This window comes from Canis aureus, chromosome 9, assembly GCF_053574225.1.
Source record: "Canis aureus isolate CA01 chromosome 9, VMU_Caureus_v.1.0, whole genome shotgun sequence".
NCBI classification, from domain to species: domain Eukaryota; kingdom Metazoa; phylum Chordata; class Mammalia; order Carnivora; family Canidae; genus Canis; species Canis aureus.
In genome coordinates, this window is record NC_135619.1 from 7189642 (window position 1) to 7207457 (window position 17816).

The following is a 17816-nucleotide window of genomic DNA, read 5'->3' on the forward strand; positions in this document are numbered from 1 at the left end:
AAAAAAAGAGAAAACATATCATATTTGGAAAAAATTACAGACAGTATGTCCAAAGTCCCAGGCAAAATCAATAACAAAAGCAACACCATGACATAGTTTCATAAAAATTTTAAACTATAAGGGGGGGAAAAAAGAGAATTCTGCAAGTTTCCAAGCAGAAAAAGTAGGTCATTTTCAAAGAGCAAAATATCAGACTAGCTTTGGCTTTTTCCACTGCACTGAGCAATGCCAGATGACAATACGATGATATCTTCCATAGGAGGGGTAAGCTGCAGTTCAAGAATAATGGCCCACATCAATCTACTGGTATAGGGAGACACCAGAGCAATGTTCTCAGACATGCTCAAGTCTCAAAAAATGTGGCAGCCAGGGGCCTATTTTTTTTTTTTTTATAAAAAAATGACTCAAAGTTGTGTGTGTGTGTGTATATATATATGTGTGTGTGTGTGTATATATATATGTATATATACACACAGAGAGAGATTTATATATATACAATGTATATATAAATATATAGAGTATATATATACACACACAGATTTTAGTTTTACATATTATATATATAATATATGTATGTATATGCATGTATAATATATGTATATACAATATATAATATGTAAGACTAAAATTAGAGAAAAAAATTGGAATGGATAATGACTAAGAAAATGAATCTGTGCTAATTGTTGATACCACCTATTGTTAAAGAAGTAAGGATACCAGTGGAAGGGTTATTTCTGATACAAGTATAATTATTTGAGAAAAGCAAGACAGAAAACATAAGAAGAGAAAAAAGTGAGAGATATCAAATTTAATTATGAATCTTAAATTAGAGTCAGAAGTAAGAAGTGCAGACAAAGAGCAGTATCCTTTGTCTTCTGCACAGGAGTGTAGAGCACTTTTGATTAGGAAAAGAGACCTTGAATGCTTGTAGAGTATTCTAAGATATTGAACACATATGGCTTCAAAGTAGGATTTTTTTTCTCTTCCAAACCATATTGAAAGATAAAGGGAAAGTTCGAGTCCATATAACTAAAGAGACAATAAAGATACCTGCTGTACTTCAAAATGATTAAGACAAAGTATACCAAATATACTAGATTTCATATAAATAATTGAAACCCACCATTAACAGGCTGCTTCTGCCTAAATCTCAAGCAAAATTATTTTTTTTCAAGCAAAATTAATATGCCAAAAGCTTATAGCTAGAAAGGTTGGTCCAAGATAGGTCATTTCAAAACAGTAAAGAAAATAAAATGGAAAAAATAAAGTTGGTAAAATTAATATCAGTTCATAGAGTTGAAAACAAAGCTGATAAAGCATGATAGAAAGTTTCGATAATAAAAGCTATCAAAATCCAATTAAATGGAATTGTAAAACAATAGATGTTAAGAATACAAGAAATTTCAGGTCACCTGGGTGGCTCAGTCAGTTAAAGATCTGGCTCATGGTTTTGGCTCAGGTCATAATCTCAGGGTCTTGGGACTGAATCCCATGTAGGGCTCCACAGTCAGCATGGGGTCTGCTTGTCTCTCTCCCTCTGCTCCTCCTTTCTCTCTCTCTCTCTCTCTCTCTGATAAAAAAATAAAATCTTTAAAAAAAATTTCCCATTGTTATATTCTCCTTCACCTTACAGTAAATTGAACCAAGCACAACAAAGATTGTTTTTACTTTCATTGGTCTGTCATAGACCTTTTCTATAATTCTATGCACAGGAACTAATTATATGAACAAGATGTATATTCTTGGCTATTAATATTTCTGCAAACTTGTATGGTAGCTCAAAACTTGTTGCCAACGGCAGGAAGAGGACACACATAAAGATTACAGTTGATTCACATTGATCAGAGATGGTTAATCTTCATGTAAACTATTAAAAACATCATTGCTCAGATAATATTCTCCAGGCTTTTGGTGAAGGTGATAAGTATTTCCATGAATTCTGGTTTAGTTTAGTGTCATGGCCAAAGTGAATATTAAGGTTAGATATAAATCTCTCTTGTGTATCATGCATGATACAGGTACTAATTTTCTCATTTGGGCTAATATTAAGGTAACTAGAAAAACAATATCATTCATTCATAGTTTTTTGTTTTGGAAGCTTTTTTTGGATAGGAGAATGATAGATCCTCACAGGAGCAACCCTATTCCATTTAAGGAGAATAGAGATTCTGCAAAAGAATGACCCTGCTCCTCATATAAGAAACTTTAATTTGAAAGGGTATATGGCCCTGAAACTCATCATTTATCAAGCCCTGAGGCATGTTCTGAAAGAAGTGTGAACAAAGAGGGCCCTCCAGGGCTCTGCATAACAAAAAGACAGGGCTGGCCTGGGTTGGGGCTAAGGCGCTGATGCTACAATAGGGGAAATGTTCGGCTTCTGAATATTCGTTTAGGCTCTAAAGTCTTATAATTAATATCTGTCCTTGGGAGGGGTGTGGGGGTTTGGGGAATGGTTAACATTAATGAGAGGATATATAGACCTCCAAGTGCAGGTGCCTCCAGGAGGACAGGCCTTGAAGATGAATGCTCATCCAGACATTTCTACTAGACTTCCTGCTTCTAGAAGTCCTTGTGATTATTTACATGGGATAACCAGCATTCAGAAAGTGAGCTGTGGTGTTATTACTCTGTCTCATTGATATGGAAAGGCAGGGAGTTAGACTACTAGAGCTGGCTTTCTAACAAAAAATTAAACATTCAGAACTGGTAAAAGACACCTTAAAACAAGCAGACCAGGGCTCCCAGGAAAAATGGTGGATTCCAGGACTGGGATGGAGAAAATTACAATGAGCCTGTAATATCTCTTTCAGAGACAGTAAGAAAGGACTGAAAAAAAAAAAAAAAGAAAGAAAGAAAGTTGGAAATATGTTGAAAGGACAGAGAAGTCCACCTGAAGGGGCTCCCAGTGGCCAAAGCTGGAATAATTTGAGCAAGAACTTAAATGTTGATAGTATTGCATTAGAACCCATAGAACAAAATAAATGTCCATGAGTCCATATTGATATCCATAAATGACTGAGGAAATAAATAAGGGAAGAGAAATAGAAAAATGCTATTAATAAATGTAGAAGAAATGAAGGAAACAGAATAATCAGTAGGCAAGCAGCACAGCTTGATTGTTGCAGGCATGATCTTTTTCTAGATGCTAAAATTAGTGAGCAAGAGTTCCAAGAAAAACTGAATATTTGCATAGTCTCAAAGTACCTCTGCAGAAGACAATTAAGAATTACAAAGGAAAAAATATTCTCTGTGACTATAGAGAAATCTGGCAGACATCATCTTCACCAAGTGATCAAGGTTAATATAATCAGGAACAAGACATGCCAAGGTCACACACCCCCTGGTAAGAGGCACCAGAAAAGGGCGCAACACTTCTTGCTAAAAAGTGTAACTGCAGCCTCGTTATAAGAGAGCATCAGACAGGGACCCCTCGGTGGCTCAGTCGGTTAAGCATCTGCCTTCCGCTCAGGTCATGATACCGGAGTCCTGGGACTCCTTATGGAGTGCAAGACATTAAGGAAGCAGATCAACTAAATGCTGTACGGGACCCTGAGGAGGATCTTGGGAGGGAAATATCTGGTGAAATTTGAATTAGCAATCTAATTTCGTTAATAATGTCAATGACAATGTCTTTCTTAGTAGTGATCATTGTGCTGTGGTTACATGAGATGTTAACATTAGGGAAAGGTAGACGTAGGATATAGTTCAATTCTGTACTAGTTCTGCAATTTTTTTGAAAACTTAAACTACTTTCAGGAAAAAAAAAGTTAGAAATCTAAAGGAATAAACTCTTTGAATTGGCTTTTAAAAACAGCATTAATATATTAAAGCATCTACAAATAGGAAGAAGAAATTCGAAGACTTCTAAAAATACTTTTCTATTTCTTATACTTTAAGCATGTAGTTCTTTAAGGAAATTATCTTTGTAAAGCTGTAACTAAAAAGAGATTTTAACTGGGGCTTAATGAAAAGTTTTAGTAACTGTAAGAAGTAAATATAAATAACATTAAAGCTTTAATATCTGCTATGTAATTGCACACAAAAGAGCATGAAGTATTTCTAATTGAGATGTCTCTTTGGACAAATTAAACTGACTTAATAATTTTGATTTAAAAGCCGTTCTATGTCTTCTCCCTGACTTACACCATGTAAAACTGTTAACACCACATTCTACTTTATGAAAGTCTTGGGTTTATTTTCTCATGAAATGCTTAATTGAATTTCCTAAATTTCCCCCAGCACTAGTTTTGCTGGCCAAGTAAACTAAGATTACTTTACAACTGATAAAATTGCAAAATTTTGTGTTCAACTAAGTTATTTGATAATATGTCATATCCTTCTAAAAAGAGATTAATTTTATGACTCTATAAATTACTTAATGTGTCAACCTAAATTTTAGTTTCTAGATTCTCAGTTAATTTTCAGTCCTGAAGCCAATGTAAATTTGTATTAACTAATAAATAATCTTTGGACAACATAATTTTAATATACCTGTGCTCTTTAATTCTTTACACAGTAGCATCAATCACTGGGTTTAAAAGGATGTCCAAATGCCTTTGGGTTAAAAATAGATATTTATTTTTATAATGGATTTTATTTGTTACCCCAAGTTTATACTTGAGAGAAGATCTTGCCCTACATCTTTCATTTAGATTCCTGACTAGAATGTAAAGCGGTGTGTGTAGCTTGAGATTTTTGAGGTGTAGAGACTGGACTTTGGGAGGACAGACACTTGTTTAAAATAATACATGGGGTGCCTGGGTAGTTCAGTTAGTTGTTTCAGCTCAGGTCCTGATCCCACAGTCCTGGGGTTGAGCCCCTCATCCGGCTCCCTGCTCAGCAAGGAGTCTACTTCTCCCTCTGCCCCTCACTCTGCTCATATTCTCTCTCTCTCTCTCTCTCTCTCTCTCTCTCACTCTTGCTCTCGCTCTCACTCTGGTTCTTTCTCTCTACTAAATAAATCAAATCTCTAAAATAACACATGATATAAAGAAGCCCATAGTAACTGATGGAGATATTCTGGAACAAATTTTGACTTTTCCATCATAAGAGTATCAAAGAAGAGATAAGGCTCCTAGTGTGGAAACACCAAACACTTCTCTTCCTAAGAACAGGTGCAGCACACCCAGGTACTGGATGGAGTACTGGGGGGAAGCTGCTACAGCATTTACGGGGAGTTGTTTGGCAATACTTATTTTAAGTGGTCTATTGAATGTGCTGGTCATTGTGGGGTGCACATCACAGGGAAAAAATATGATATTTCTTTTTTTTTATTGGAGTTCAATTTGCCAACATATAACATAACACCCAGTGCTCATCCCGTCAAGTGCCCCCCTCAGTGCCCATCACCTAGTCACCCCAACCCCCTGCCCACCTCCCTTTCCACCACCCCTTGCTCGTTTCCCAGAGTTAGGAGTCTCTCATGTTCTGTCACCCTCACTGATATTTCCCACTCATTTTCTCTCCTTTCCCCTTTATTCCCTTTCACTATTTTTTATATTCCCCAAATGAATGAGACCATATAATGTTTGTCCTTCTCTGATTGACTTACTTCACTCAGCATAATACCTTCTAGTTCCATCCACGACGAAGCAAATGGGGGGTATTTGTCGTTTCTAACGGCTGAGTAATATTCCATAGACGACATCTTCTTTATCCATTCATCTTTTTTTTTTTTTAAGATTTTATTTATTTATTCATGAGAGACATAGAGAGAGAGAGAGGCAGAGACACAGGCAGAGATGCTCCCTGCATGGAGCTTGACATGGGACTCGATCCGGAGTCTCCAGGATCAGGCCCTGGGCTGAAGGCGGCGCTAAACCGCTGAGCCACCCAGGCTGCCCTCCATTCATCTTTTGATAGGCAATGAGGCTTCTTCCACAGTTTGGCTATTGTGGACATTGCTGCTATAAACTTCGGGGTGCAGATGTCCCGGCGTTTCACTGTATCTGTATCTTGGGGTAAATCCCCAGCAGTGCAATTGCTGGGTCGTAGGGCAGGTCTATTTTTAACTCTTTGAGGAACCTCCACATAGTTTTCCAGAGTGGCTGCACCAGTTCACATTCCCACCAACAGGGCAAGAGGGTTCCCCTTTCTCCACATCCTCTCCAACATTTGTGGTTTCCTGCCTTGTTAATTTTCCCCATTCTCACTGGTGTGAGGTGAGAAACCAAGGTTTGAAACCAAGCACTGTACAGTGGCCCTGCCTTATGCGCGGAAGGGTCATTCCAAGACCCCCAGTGGGTGCCTGAAAACCACAGATAGAACCAAACCCTCTATACTGCATTTTATCCTGTATCTACATACCTGTGATAAAGTTTAGTTTATAAATTGGGCACTGTAAGATATTTATAACAATGATAACATAGGACAATTACAACAGTATGCTGTAATAAAAGTTATGTGAATGTGGAAAAAAAATGATTTGTATTTGTATTTGTATAATGATTTGATTTGTATTTCCTTGATGGCAAGTGATGCAGAGCATTTTCTCATGTGCTTGTTGGCCATGTCTATGTCTTCCTCTGTGAGATTTCTGTTCATGTCTTTTGCCCATTTCATGATTGGATTGTTTGTTTCTTTGCTGTTGAGTTTAATAAGTTCTTTATAGATCTTGGATACTAGCCCTCTATCTGATAGGTCATTTGCAAATATCTTCTGCCATTCTGTAGGTTGTCTTTGAGTTTTGTTGACTGTTTCTTTTGCTGTGCAGAAGCTTTGTATCTTGATGAAGTCCCAATAATTCATTTTTGCTTTTGTTTCCCTTGCTTTCACAGATGTATCTTGCAAGAAGTTGCTGTGGCCAAATTAAAAAGGGTGTTGCCTGTGTTCTTCTCTAGGATTTCGATGGATTCTTGTTTCACATTTAGATCTTTCATCTATTTTGAGTTTATCTTTGTGTATTGTGTAAGAGAATGGTCCACTTTCATTCTTCTGCATGTGGCTGTCCAATATTCCCAGCACCATTTATTGAAGAGACTCTTTTTTCCAGTGGAGAGTCTTTCCTGTTTTGTCAAATATTAGTTGACCATAGAGTTGAGGGCTCATTTCTGGATTCTCTATTCTGTTCCATTGATCTATGTGTCTGTTTTTGTGTCAGGACCATACAGTCTTGATGACCATGGCTTTGTAGTACAACCTGAAATCTGGCATTGTGATGCCCCCAGCTCTGGTTTTCTTTTTTACTATTCCCCTGGCTATTCAGGGTCTTTTCTGATCCCACACAAATCTTAAGATGATTTGTTCCAACTCTCTGAAGAAAGTCCATGGTATTTTGAGAGGGATTGCATTAAATGTGTAAATTGCCCTGGGTAACATTGACATTTTCACAACATTAATTCTTCCAATCCAGGAGCGTGGAATATTTTTCCATCTCTTTGTGTCTTCCTCAATTGCTTTCAGAAGTGTTCTGTAGTTTTTAGGGTGTAGATCCTTTACTTCTTTGGTTAGGTTTATTCCTAGGTATCTTATGCTTTGGGGTGCAATTGTAAATGGGATTGACTCCTTAATTTCTCATTCTTCAGTCTCGTTGTTAGTGTATAGAAATGCCACTGATTTCTGGGCATTGATTTTGTATCCTGCCACACTGCTAAATTGCTGTATGAGTTCTAGCAATCTTGGGGTGGAGTCTTTTGGGTTTTCTAGGTACAGTATCATGTCATCTGCAAAGAGGGAGAGTTTGACTTCTTCTTTGCCAATTGGAATGCCTTTTATTTCCTTTTGTTGCCTGATTGCTGAGGCTAGGACTTCTAGTACTATGTTGAATAGCAGTGGTGAGAGTGGACATCCCTGTCGTGTTCCTGATCTTAGGGGAAAGGCTCCCAGTGTTTCCCCATTAAGAATGATATTTGCTGTGGGCTTTTCGTAGATGGCTTTTAAGATGCTGAAGAATGTCCCCTCTATCCCTACACTCTGAAGAGTTTTTATCAGGAACGGATGCTGTATTTTGTCAAATGCTTTCTCTGCATCTACTGAGAGGATCATATGGTTCTTTTTTCTCTTGTTGATATGATCTGTCGCATTGATTGCTTTATGAGTGTTGGTCCAGCCTTGCATCCCAGGGATAAATCCCACTTGGTCATGGTGAGTAATCTTCTTAATGTATTGTTGGATCCTATTGGCTAGTATCTTGTTGAGAATTTTTGCATCTGTGCCCATCAAGGACATTGGTCTATAATTCCCCTTTTTGGTGGGGTCTTTGTCTGGTTTTGGAATTAAGGTGATGCTGGCCTCATAGAATGAGTTTGGAAGTACTCCATCTCTTTCTATCTTTCAGAACAGCTTTAGTAGAATAGGTATGTTTTCTTCTTTAAATGTTTGATAGAATTCCCCTGGGAAGCCATCTGGCCCTGGACTATTGTGTCTTGGGAGGTTTTTGATGACTGCTTCAATTTCCTCCCTGGTTTTTGGCCTGTTCAGGTTTTCTATATCTTCCTGTTCTAGTTTTGGTAGTTTGTGGTTTTCCAGAACTGCATCCATTTCTTCTAGATTGCCTAATTTATTGGTGTATAATATGCTCATAATATGTTTTTAAAATTGTATTTCCTTGGTATTGGTGATGATCTCTTCTTTTTCATTAGTGATTTTATTAATTTGAGTCTTTTCTCTTTTGTTTTTAATAAGGCTGGCTAATGGCTTATCTATCTTATTAATTCTTTCAAAGAACCAACTCCTGGTTTTGTTGATCTGTTCCACAGTTCTTCTGATCTCTATTTCATTGAGTTCTGCTTGAATCTTTATTAACTCTCTTCTGCTGGGTGTAGGTTTAATTTGCTGTTCTTTTTCCAGTTCCTTTAGGTGCAAGGTTAGCTTTTGTATTTGAGTTTTTTCCAGTTTTTTGAGGGATGCTTGTATTGCAATATATTTCCCTCTCAGGACTGCTTTTGCTGTATCCCAAAGATTTTGTTTGGGATACAGCAAAAAAACAGTTGTATCTTCATTCTCATTAGTTTCCATGAATCTTTTTAATTCTTCTTTAATTTCCTGGTTGACCTTTTCATCTTTCAGCAGGATGGTCTTTAACCTCCACGTGTTTGAATTTCTTCCAAATTTCTTCTTGTGATTTAGTTCTAGTTTCAAAGCATTATGGTCTGGAAATATGCAGGGGACAATCCCAATCTTTTGGTATTGGTTAAGACCTGATTTGTGACCCAGTATGTGGTCTATTCTGGAGAAAGTTTCATGTGCACTTGAGAAGAATGTGTATTCAGTTGCGTTTGGATGTAAAGTTCTGTGAATATCTGTGAAATTCATCTGGTCCAGTGTATCATTTAAAGCTCTTGTTTCTTTGGAGATGTAGTGCTTAGAATATCTGTCATTTACAGAAAGCGCTCTGTTGAAGTCTCTCAGTATAAGTGTATTATTATCTAAGTATGTCTTAACTTTGGTTATTAATTGATTGATATACTTGGCAGCTCCCACATTAGGAGCATAAATATTCATGATTGTTAGGTCCTCTTGTTGGATAGATCCTTTAAGTATGACATAGTGTCCCTCTTCATCTCTTACTACAGTCTTTAGGATAAACTTTATCTGATATGAGGATTGCTACCCCTGCTTTCTTTTGAGGACCATTTGAATGGTAAATGGTTCTCCAACCTTTTATTTTCAGGCTGTAGGTGGCTTTAGGTCTAAAATGAGTCTCTTGGGACGCCTGGGTGGCTCAGCAGTTGAGTATCTGCCTTCAGCTCAGGGCGTGATCCTGGAGTCCGGGATCCAGTCCCACATCGGGCTCCCTGCATGGAGTCTGCTTCTCCCCCTGTCTATGTCTCTGCCTCTCTCCCTGTGTCTCTCATGAATAAATAAATAAAGCTTTTAAAAAATAAATAAAATGAGTCTCTTGTAGAAAACAAATAGATGGGTCTTGCTTTTTTTTTTTCTTTAAGATTTTGTTTATTTATTCACGAGAGACACACAGAGAGAGAGAGAGACAGAGACACAGGCAGAGGGAGAAGCAGGCTCCATGCAGGGAGCCTGACGTGGGACTCCATCCCAGGTCTCCAGGATCAGGCCCTGGGCTGAAGGTGGCACTAAACTGCTGAGCCACCTGGGCTGCCTGGGTCTTGCTTTTTTATCCAGTCTGAAACCCTGCGCCTTTTCATGGGATCATTAAGCCCGTTCACGTTCAGAGTTACTATTGAAAGATGAATTTAGTGTCATCATAATACCTATTCAGTCCCTGTTTTTGTGGATTGTTTCCTTGGACTTCCTCTTTCTTTTTTTTTTTTTATTTTATTTATTTATGATAGACACACAGTGAGAGACAGAGACATAGGCAGAGGGAGAAGCAGGCCCCATGCACCGGGACCCCGACGTGGGATTTGATCCTGGGTCTCCAGGATCACGCCTTGGGCCAAAGGCAGGCGCTAAACCGCTGCGCCACCCAGGGATCCCTGGACTTCCTCTTTCTTTTACAGAGTTCCCCTTAATACTTCTTGCAGAGCTGATTTGGTGATCACATATTCTTTCAGTTTCTGCCTATCTTGGAAACTCTTTATCTCTCCTATTCTGAATGAGAGCCTTGCTGGATAGAGTATTATTGGCTGCATGTTCTTCTCATTTAGGATCCTTCTCATTTAGGCCCTTTCTGGCCTGCCAGGTCTCTGTGGAGAGGTCTGCTGTTAACCTAATACTTCTCCCCATATAATTTAGGGATATCTTGTCTCTTGCTGCTTTAAGGATCTTCTCTTTATCTTTGGAATTTGCAAGTTACACTAATAAATGTCAGAGTGTCGAATGGTTTTTATTGATTTTAGGGGGGGTTCTCTCTGTCTCCTGGATTTGAATGCCTATTTCTCTCCCCAAGTTAGGGAAGTTCTCAGCTATGATTTGTTCAAATACACTCTCTGGTCCTCTGTCCCTTTTGGCGTCCTCTGGAACCCCAATTAAACATAGATTTTTTTCCTTCTGAGGCTGTCATTTATTTCCCTTAACCTTTCCTCATGATCTTCTTTTTTCTCTTTTTTCCTCAGCTTCCTTCCTTGCCATCAATTTGTCTTCTATGTCATTCACTTGTTCTTCTACTTCATTAACCCTCGTCATTAGGACCTCCAGTTTGGATTGCATCTCATTTAATTGATTTTCAATTTCGACCTGATTAGATCTAAATTCTGCAGTCATGAAGTCTCTTGAGCCCTTTATGCTTTTTTCCAGAGCCACCAGTAGCTTTATAATTGTGCTTCTGAATTGGCTTTCTGACATCGAATTGTAATCCAAATTCTGTAACTCTGTGGCAGAGAGGACTGTTTCTGATTCTTTCTTTTGTGGTGAGTTCTTTTTTCTAGTCATTTTGCTTAGTGAAGAGTGGCTAAAATGAGTTGTACTGGAAAAAGGAAGAAAAAAAAAAAGAAAAAACAAAACAACAACAAAAACAAAAAAGAACAAAAACAAAAAAAAAACAAGGAGGGGTATCCTCTGGTTGTATATACTATAAATCGCTGGACTTTCCCTGGAGCTTTCCAGCGCTGCTTGGTCAAGAACTTGCTCTTCCCCTGTCCTTCCAGCTGGTCTTCTGGGGGAGGGACCTGCTGTGCAGATTCTCAGATGTGTGCACCTGGGGGAGATGCCCCAACCCCTGCCGGGTACCGGCTCAGTGGGAGCTGTTTACCCCGTGAGGCCCCCGTTCCCTGGTGGCGCAGACCCTCCCAGGCACAGGGTGACACCAGGAGAGACAACAGCAGTGTTGGCGGCCAGCTCCCCAGCCCTGGAGTCAGCTCCCGCAGTAACTCCCGCAGCTACCCATTCGCAGGGGCCTGGATGCTCCGGGGGTGGGGGCGCCGATCTGCACAGCTCGGGGGTGCCTGGCAGCAGGAGCGTCCTCACTGTCCTGTCCTCCTGGCCTCTGCCTGTCCAGGGGGGAGTGCCGGATCCAGGGCTGTGTCCCCCAGGGCCCTGGACCCCGGGGCCAGCGCCTCCCAAGCTGCTCCAGGGCGTCCAGCCCCCTCTGCCCGGAGCCGCCGCCCGAGCTCCCCCAAGCTGCTCCCGGGTCCAGCCGTGTGTGCTGCAGCCCTTCAGGGAGCTCGGCCGCGGGGTGTGGGCGCTCTCCCCGGGGCGCAGGTCCTCTGTTGGTGCCCCCCCGGGAGCCTGAGGGCATCCCCGCCCTCCTGGGGTCCTGCTCCACCTCCCCGCGAGCCCCTTTCCCCCGGGAAGGTCGGTGCAGCTCCTGCGTCTCCGGGACGGGGCTCTCCTGTCCTGGGGACACTCGCCCCGGCCTCAGCCCGGCTCCTCGCGGGGCCCCTCCCCCTGGAGGCCTTTTGTTTCTTTATTTCTTTTTCCCCGTCTTCCTACCTTGATAGAAGCGCGAACTCTTCTCACTGTAGTGTTCCAGCTGTTCTCTCTTTAAATCTCAGATCAAATTCGTAGGTCTTCAGGATGATTTGAAAGTTATCAAGGTAAGTTGGTGGGGACGGGTGACTCGGGGACCCTACTCCTCCGCCATCTTGCCCCGCCCTCCCCGAAAACACATGATATTTCCTGACCACATTAACTTTCCACCAGGCTACATGGAGTCTCCATTCTCTCACTCTGATGAACTCTTGGGTGGATGCAATAGCTTCTCCCATCCTTTTCAGTCATTAGTTGAATAGTTTCATTTTTCTGGGTATGAACAGGTTTGGTCCAGTTTCATATCAAAACTTTAATCTCATCCACTTTAGACCTTCTCCCCAACCCCAGCCTCCCTTCTGACTCAGGTTCAGAAACCTGAAACCCAGAAAGGGGGTCTTGGTCAGCTTTTCACTATTTGTTCCTTGCTCTCTTCCTCTATTTCTTCCTGACTCACTCTGTAACCTCTGGCTCCCTGACGGCTGGTGCTGAAGGAGCAGGACAAGCAAAGGGTGGAAAGGGTCTTCAGTGATGGGAATTGGCAATGTTGCTTTGGTACCCTTTGGGTGTGACCAGCATCCAAATGCTGTCCTTTTATGGGATGATTTTGGGTTTTGTTGGAGGTGAACATTCACCTGAACGTTTCTGACCCCTCCAACATTCTCCCATTGACCATTTATGACTCTTAACACTTAGACCTTGGCACTCTGCTTCCCTCCCCATGCCAATGCCCCCAGTCTGTTCTTGGTGGGATCTTTGGCAATTCAAGCTCTTTCATAGGGCCTGCATCCGGTCACAGGAAACACAGACCTTTGTTCCACAATTGGAGGAGGTACAGCTGCTCCTATGTGACCTACAGGGGCAGCTTTGCCACAGATCGTGGCCTTAGGATGTTTGAACAGCAGTGACTCAGGCACTAGTTTCTCCATCTCCAAATTCCATGGGAAATACAACAAGCTCTGAGTGGCTCTTCTAAATCCCTTCATTTAGTTTAAACTAAGAGGGCAAAAAGCTCTGGAAAGGAGATAGAGGACAGGGCTGACAACTCCATTCCCCCACTCTCTGAAGAACCCTTCTAACCTTCACCCCTTCAGGAATTCCCAGCCTTGTCTTATGTAAGCTGTAGGCGAGGCTAACGGTAGAGAGAAAACCGGTACAGGTATCCCTCATTTTTTGAAAGTTCACATTACAGCACCTCACTTTTGTGAAAGACCTACCTTATTAGCACCCATTTCCACTAAATGACAGAACTAGGTGGTCTGTTACTTAGTTTGGTCTTTAGGACCTTTGCTGATAATCTAAGCCAAGAAGAAAAGCCACATCTAATATCCTGTTACCCTATGAAAATTTAAAATATGCATTTCCTTGAGCACAACAATTCTACTTCTCTGCATTTATTTTATAGGTATATACACACATATAGAAAGACATATGTACAAAGATATTCATTATAGAGATGCCTGGCTGGCTCAGTTGGTAAAACATCTGACTCTAGATCTCAGGGACATGAGTTCAAGTCCCAAGTTGTACATAGAAATTACTTTTAAAAGAAAAAATATTCTCAGGGTTCCTGGGTGACTCAGTCAGTTAAGTGTTTACCTTTGCTCAGGTCATGATGCCAGGGTCCTGGGATTGAGCTTCATGTGGGGCTCCCTGTTCAGCAGGGAGCCTGCTTCACCCTCTCCCTCTGCTAGTGTTCTTTCTCTTTTTCATAAATAAATAAATAAAATATTTTTAAAAAGATATTCACTATAGCTCTATCTGTAAAATCAAGAGTTTCAAAACAATATGAATGTCTATTGATAGAGAATATATTATAGTATTCAATAGAATATTATGTAGGTGTTAAAAGGAAAGAGGTAGCTTGCAACTGGCATATGGGCTGCCCATATGCCATCTAGACTGAGGAATGCCTGGAAACTTCAGGGCCACCTGAGCCACAGCCACGTCAGCAAGCCCCCAGAAACACCCAGGAGGCCAAGGTAACACTGGTGGCATGCATTACCACTTGATCAACTTTGACAAATATCACCCAGGTTACCTCGGAAAAGCTAGTATGAGGCATTACCACTTAGAGAGGAGCCAGAGCTTCTGCCAATCTGTCAACCCCAACACACTGTGGACTTTAGTTAGTGAGCAGACACGGTTAAATACATCCAAAAACAAGACTGGAGCTGCTCCTATCACTGACATGGTGCAGTCAGGCTATGACAAGGTTTTGGAGAAGGGAAAGCTCCCCAAATAGCCTGTCATAATGAAGGTCAAGTTCTTCAGTAGAAGAGCTGAGAAGATTAAGGGGATTGGGGGGCACTGTGTCCCAGTAGCTTGAAGACACATGGAGGGATGTTCACTAAATGCTAACAAGTGCAAACAAACAAGCAAAACAGAAAACAACAACAACAACAGAAAGGCAGCTTTAACTTACCAATACAGAATGATGATATCTGATCTCCAAGATATAACTTTAAATGGAAAAAAGATTAACATGCAAAAAGTTGTGCAACAAATAGCCTACGTGTAAGTTGGTAAGAGTACAGAATATCATTGAAAAGATAAATAAGAATTTGATCCCAGAATTTGTCACTGAAAGGGAAAAATAGGGACTAAGTAAAAAGGCAATTTATTTTTCACTGTATATAGTTCTGTTTTCATTTTTTTTACCATGTACATCTATTACCCTTTTAACATATAAATTTATAGCTTCCCCTTCTGTCCTTTGCTAAGCTGTCCCTTGTAAGATTCTGCACTCTATTTAAGAAGAAATCTTTTGATTGTGAACCCTGTTTATTTTCCTACCCTCTCAACCTAAGCCAGGTAATGTAGAAAGAAGTCCCAGAGTCCACTCCTCCCCTCTATCTAAAAGCCCAGGTTCTAGGACAATTATAACCAACCCCGTTGGTGGGTTCCCTTGGTGCCTTCCAGAATTCTACAGATCTATGTATCCCTAAGTTCCCCCACCCCCCGCCCGCATAATTTGTCACTCCAGAAGGCAAAGAGAAGGAAAGAAAGTAGAGGAGGTCCTTATAATCACTCGCTCCAAGGGCGTCCAACTCTTAACTCTCCAGGCCTGGGTCATTGTCCATTGGTGACTTTACTGTAGGTTCTGACTGCCGGAATAATCCTTTCTTCCTCTCCCTAGGAAGGAAGTTAGAGGCTAGAGGAGTAGACTATGAAGCCAACCCTTGCTTCTAGTCTTGGCTCTGTCTTCAGTTAGCGACAAGCGCCTGTTGGTAACAGCACATTGTCACAGAAACCCACCCCGGCCAGGCAATATGCCAGGTGTCTTATATACGTTACTCATCTGATCTTCACATTGACTCCATGAAATAGGCACCATTATTAACTCTGTTTTAGGGATAAGTTGATGACCTTGCCCAGGGTCATGTGGCAGAGCTGTCTTGTACTCTCATCCCTTATTTATATGACACAAGACTTCTGGGCTAAGCAGGAGAGTCCCAGATCTAATATTTGGGAGGCCCTTGGTGACAGAGAAGGGAGACAAGGCCCAGGCTCTAGGGGTCATAACATTAAAGCCTTGACATCATTTGAGCTGGGAAGGACCAGGGAAAGCTTAACGGCTCAGCCCAGATGTCGGTCGTGCCTCTGACACTTCTGACTCTCAGCTCACAATGCCATCTTAGCGTGTTTAAGAGTGTTTGGATGGCTTTTCCTTTCTTTTCCCACAAGGTCTGCAGCAGATCTCTGCCTCCTCCTAAGTCTGCCACCTGCCCCACCGTGAGGCCTCTACCCTCAAGCATGCACCCCAGCTTTGTGGAGATATTTGAGGCAATCTCTTGCAAAGTGCTTCAAGTTCCTCCTCCCCTGAATTTTTCTGTGAATTTCTCTGATTCTCCAGGCAGAATGAAGTGCTCCTTCCTCTGTGACATTTGGCACCTCTCATTCTGTAAGGAAGACCCTAGAGATCATTCCTTACATCACAGTGAATTCTGACTTGTTTGTTTTTGTCTTCATCAGATTATGAGATAATTGAAGGAAGAGACAGGGCTGTGTTTATCATTCTATCACTGGCAAATGAGCACAGGTTCCCATACACAGCACACCCTCCATCATTGTGGCAGGGTTTCGTGCATCATAAAAGCTGTGTAACATGTATGTCTTAGAAGGATCATTCTGGCAGCAACATGGAGTGTGAAATGAGAGGAAAAGAGAGACAAGAACAGCTAAAATGCCATGATGCAGGCCCCACCTGGGATCTGATTAGGTCAGTGAAATTAGGAGGAGGGATCAACAGTAGATACAGGAGATTGGAAACACTAGAAATTCCTGGAATTAATTTGATTTTGAGGGTAAGGAAGGTGGAGATTTCTATATTGATGTTGTGGTCCCTGGTTTGGGCATTGGATGGATATGGTTGCCATGGACTGAGATAAGTAAACTGACAATAAAATATCGAGTTCAGTTTTAGCTAGGTTGATTTTGAAGTTAACTTTTCAGTAGAAAATTAGCTATTTGGATTTAAAACAGGAGAGAGGATTGGGTTAATACATTTGGAAGGCACCAGTATCTTCACAAATAATCATATCAGTAAGAATTTTAAGCCAGAAGAAAGCAAAGTTATGAAGAAGGAAGAAATTATATATTTGATTTAAAAAAAAGAGACCCTTAGGAAAAAGTTTTTTGTTGCCTTTCTCCTTTATTGGATAGTCTGCCATTCCTACCAGGTTCTGGCATAAATCATCTAAAACTATGAGAAATGGGTGCCTCCCACGTGAAACAGCTCTTCAGGCACCCGGTGCTATTCCCTTCCCTGGACAGAAGATACCAGACAGTAACCCAGAGCTCTAGTGGAAAAAGCACTTCTCAATAGAGACTCAAAGGATCTCCTTCACAAAAGGAAGGAAGGCAGATTCTGATAAACCGAATAAGCATTAACACTGAAAAGGTTTTTCTGTCTATAAACGTGAAGAAAAAGAAAGGATATTTTAAATAAATCCTGGTAGACAGTGTGGCTACTTTGCAACAATAATACAATACAGCAGTCAGCGGGTTGTCCCAGACACTTTGTGTACCCTGGATGCAGTGAGCTTTAATATTTACTCAAATAAAAAAAATATATATATATATATATATATATATATATATATATATATATATATTTACTCAAATAACTTAAATTCCGGTCTTAGTAAATCTGTCTACAATTAGATCCATCATTTGGAAGTTGCTGGGACAGACTTTTCCCATTAGTGAGTGTTATCTTGGTTCTAGTACAAAAAAGGCTCAAAGAGTATTTGGCCTTGGTCAGAATGGACCATCACCACCAACAAAATGCTTGTCATATTTTTTTTCATGCACAAGACAAAACACTTGAATTTCTAGAATCTGAAGGTAAAGAAGTAGAAGAGGTGTGGGAAAACAGTGTACATAACTTTTTGCATCTCTAATATTCATTTATTTCTCCATCTTCCACGAAGGGAAGTCATCAGTTAAGAGGAGAAGGATCCTGACTAGCTAAGAAAACTCTGAAAACTGCA

The 17816-nt window shown here is 40.8% G+C and overlaps 1 protein-coding gene and 1 pseudogene across 1 annotated transcript in view; one reads left to right on the top strand and one right to left on the bottom strand.

The window, feature by feature from the left end:
- LOC144320325 (uncharacterized) overlaps positions 1 to 17816 on the bottom strand; it is a 51129-nt gene that overhangs the window by 15906 nt on the left and 17407 nt on the right. The window lies entirely within an intron of this gene.
- On the top strand, positions 14212 to 14650 carry LOC144320016 (large ribosomal subunit protein uL15 pseudogene; annotated as a pseudogene).